The sequence below is a fragment of the Bison bison genome, unplaced genomic scaffold (assembly GCF_000754665.1).
Source record: "Bison bison bison isolate TAMUID 2011002044 unplaced genomic scaffold, Bison_UMD1.0 scf7180017864471, whole genome shotgun sequence".
NCBI lineage: Eukaryota > Metazoa > Chordata > Mammalia > Artiodactyla > Bovidae > Bison > Bison bison.
Genome location: NW_011495032.1, coordinates 5,317,747 through 5,322,254, shown reverse-complemented (window position 1 = coordinate 5,322,254; position 4,508 = coordinate 5,317,747).

Genomic DNA, 4,508 nt, shown 5'->3' with positions numbered 1-4,508 from the left:
GCTACAGGCAGGAACAGCACAGTCATCTTTAACAGTCATCTTCAAATTGGTCGTCAGTGGTCTGACCAGCATCATCTTGATTGTTTTAGGTACAGTTAATCTGCAGTTCCGGGGTGCACTTGTTCCCATTTCTTCGTGGTCCATTCTAAGAATTGTGGCAGCTCATGTCCTGGGTACAGTCTGGTCATCATGTAGCTAATTCCTCCATCTGGTGTTTTGGTATCTATAAGACGGGTCACAGGATATGGCTCAGAATATTATCTACAGCCCTTGAGAAAGAACTAAAGGTCCTTGACTATGTCTAATGACTACATTATTATTATTTAGTCTCCTTTGACTGTTTTCCTTTGTGTCCGCATTTCTCACGTCTCTGATTAAACTTATCCTTTGACTGAAGTTTTCCACAGACAAAGGCGGGCAGAGGACGTGGGGTGGGGTGGGGGGGCCTATGGTCCTGCTCCGTCTCAGCACTGCAGGCAAAGAATCCACTTGTAAGGCCCCCAAAGCCTGGCACCCCGTTGCCTCCTTTCAACACACACCTCTGCTGATGCCGCCCAGTTCTCCTGGACAAGGTACGGCTGTGGGTGTTGTGGGTGGAGTCTTGTCCTCTCCACCGTGAAGTCTTGTCATCTTGTCCATGTCACTCCATCCCACTGAAGCCAGGATCTCAGAATCTGGCTGTGACAATAGGTACACGGTCCGGGGCAGCAACAGTGATGGCCTGATGGGTGGACACATAACCCAGACAGGCCAGTCCCGGGCTTCATATAGGTACCCTGTGCTAGTCCCTGAGAGGGTAACAGGCAGGAAGGCCAGGGGTCTCCAAAGGGAGGAAACAGCCTGCAAGTGTCAGACATTTTTGTCTCTCTTAAGCGGCAGGAGGAAACAAAGTAGAGATATTTTTTCCTTCTCTATACAAATTTAAAAGGAGGTTTCTCTTAAAATACTGTGTTGCCTTAATGACACCTGGTTTCACCTGAAGTTAACTATTCTCAAACCTAGAGACAACCAATGCCTTTCTCTTATGGAAATGCTTGTCTTAAGCTATGCTAATGTACTATGCATTTACCCCAAACTCTGTCTTCAAGTCAGTTCCTCTTGGCTCAGAACCTACTTGACAAACCAGTATGTTATACTCAGATATTGTTCCCCTAATCTATGTAAACAAAACTATTTGTATGGTGGTCTGCCCTTCTTCAAGATTCAAGTTAATCATTTTATGGCCCAGGATGAACCATTTGGTGTCAAGATTATCCTAAAATGCATCTTATGGGTGAGGGGCCTGGTGCCATTCTGAGTTTTAAGACATTCCTTTTTTTCATTAACAGACTGCTAGTGACTGGAAAATCCCATGGACGGAGGAGCGTGGTGGACTGCAGTCCATGGGGTCGCAAAGAGTTGGACACGACTGAGCGACTTCACTTTCACTTTTCACTTTCATGCATTGGAAAAGGAAATGGCAACCCACTCCAGTATTCTTGCCTGGAGAATCCCAGGGATGGGAGCCCGTTGGGCTGCCGTCTATGGGGTTGCACAGAGTCGGACACGACTGAAGCGACTTCGAAGCAGCAGCAGCAGCAGCAGCAGTGACTGGAAAATCTCATGGATGGAGGAGCCTGGTGGGCTGCAGTCCATGAGGTCGCTAAGAGTCGGACATGACTGAGCGACTTCACTTTCACTTTTCACTTTTCTGCATTGGAGAAGGAAATGGCAACCCACTCCAGTGTTCTTGCCTGGAGAACCCTAGGGACGGGGGAGCCTGGTGGGCTGCTGTCTATGGGGTCGCACAGAGTTGGACACTACTGAAGCGACTTAGCAGCAGCAGTGACTGGAGAAGGCAATGGCACCCCACTCCAGTACTCTTGCCTGGAAAATCCCATGGACAGAGGAGCGTGGTGGGCTGCAGTCCATGGGGTCGCAAAGAGTTGGACACAACTGAGCAACTTCACAGCAGCAGCAGCAGCAGCAGTGACTGGAAAATCCCATGGATGGAGGAGCCTGGTGGGCTGCAGTCCGTGGGGTCGCTGAGTCGGACACACCTGAGCGACTTCACTTTCCCTTTTCACTTTCATGCATTGGAAAAGGAAATGGCAACCCACTCCAGTATTCTTGCCTGGAGAATCCTAGGGACGGGGGAGCCTGGTGGGCTGCCATCTGTGGGGTCGCACAGAGTTGGACACGACTGAAGTGACTTAGCAGCAGCACCAGCAATGACTATATAACATCCAGCTGAAGACTAGCAGGGGGGTACTCTTTCTGCCCCCTTCTGATGCCTATGTCAGAAGCTTTCTCTATCTCCTTTATACTTTAATAAAACTTTATTACACAAAAGCTCTGAGCGATCAAGCCTTGTCTCGGGCCCCGGATTAAATTCTTCTCCTCTGGGGGCCAAGAATCCCGGCGTCTTTGCGTGATTCAACAACAACCTTTCATCCCCTTGCTCTGGGTCTCTCAGGCGGGTCATCAGCTTGGGCTGTGTGTGGCCTCAGCCCTCCTCCTGGCATAAGGTAACCCATCCACAGCAGGAGGGAAGCAGGCCAATGTCTATTTTCCATAGCAGAGCATCACAGCTTCTGGATCCAGTCTGAGTGGGCTGCCCAGTTCCTTTCTTGAGAGCAGGGTTTGCTGTGGGAGTTAAAACAACTGGAGGAAAAGACCCCCAAGGAGGAAGCTGGGGGCTCCCTAGAGGGGTGGTCACTTTCCATCCTATTTTTTGGCTATTCAAGATGTATTATATGTGAACATATATTTTTTGGCTGGCAGGATCTTAGTTCCCTGACCAGGGATTGAACTTGGCCCCTCGACAGTGAAAGAGACAAATCCTAACCACTGGACAGCCAGGGAATTCCCAAGATGTATCATATTTAAAATCTAGGATTATTATTTTGTTTCCAGATATTTTATAGCTGGTATGAATGCAGATTACTTTCTTATACGTAATAATACAACTGAATAGAGAGGGTCATGAGCATAATGTTCTTCCTTATTTCTTTGTATTTTGAGAGAAATTGTGGAATGAGAGAAAAACACAGTTTGAGCCCCTTCCTGGCAAGCTCCAAGGCATGACAGCTGTGTCCCAGTGCTTCAGACAGTTATCGCTTTCTTGGAGTCACCTCTGGCTCTCAGTTTCCAAATTGAGACAAGTCCAGAGTTTTCCACTTTTATCTTCTGCTTCAGTTATTTGTGATTATGATCAAGACTGCATTGTAGTTAATCACGGAGGATTTTATTCCAATCAGAGTTGCAGTACTATGTATCTTAATAGGCTGACGATCCAGCAAAGAATGTGATGGTGGAAATGGGCATCTCTTTTCTAGGGAGAGAATAGGTTTTACTTTCCAGTGGCCTAAAAGACTGATGTTTATATCTTTCCTTTTCTCTTTTCTTTTCGCTTCTCTTCTTTTCACAGCTATTTGTAAGCCCTCCCCAGACAGCCATTTTGCTTTTTAGGATTTCTTTTCCATGGGGATGGTCTTGATCCCTGTCTCCTGTACAATGTCATTAACCTCAGTCCATAGTTCATCAGGCACTCTATCTATCAGATCTAGCCCCTTAAATCTATTTCTCACTTCCACTGTATAGTCATAAGGGATTTGATTTAGGTCATACCTGAATGGTCTAGTGGTTTTCCCTACTTTCTTCAATTTAAGTCTGAATTTGGTAATAAGGAATTCATGATCTGAGCCACAGTCAGCTCCTGGTCTTGTTTTTGTCGACTGTATAGAGCTTCTCCATCTTTGGTTGCAAAGAATACAATCAATCTGATTTCAGGGTTGACCATCTGGTGATGTCCATGTGTAGAGTCTTCTCTTGTGTTGTTGGAAGAGGGTGTTTGCTTTGACCAGTGCATTTTCTTGGCAAAACTCTATTAGCCTTTGCCCTGCTTCATTCCATATTCCAAGGCCAAATTTTCCTGTAACTTTGACATTGTACAGGAGACAGGGATCAAGACCATCCCCATGGAAAAGAAATGCAAAAAAGCAAAATGGCTGACTGGGGAGGCCTTACAAATAGCTGTGAAAAGAAGAGAAGTGAAAAGCAGAGGAGAAAAGGAAAGATATAAGCATCTGAATGCAGAATTCCAAAGAATAGCAAGAAGAGATAAGAAAGCCTTCCTTGGAGATCAATGCAAAGAAACAGAGGAAAACAACAGAATGGGAAAGACTAGAGATCTCTTCAAGAAAATGAGAGATACCAAGGGGATATTTCATGCAAAGATGGGCTCAATAAAGGACAGAAATGGTATGAACCTAACAGAAGCAGAAGATATTAAGAAGAGGTGGCAAGAATACACAGAAGAACTGTACAAAAAAGATCTTTACGACCCAGATAATCATGATGGTGTGATCACTCATCTAGAGCCAGACATCCTGGAATGTGAAGTCAAGTGGGCCTGAGAAAGCATCACTACGAACAAAGCTAGTGGAGGTGATGGAATTCCAGTGGAGCTATTTCAAATCCTGAAAGATGATGCTGTGAAAGTGGTGCACTCAATGTGCCAGCAGATT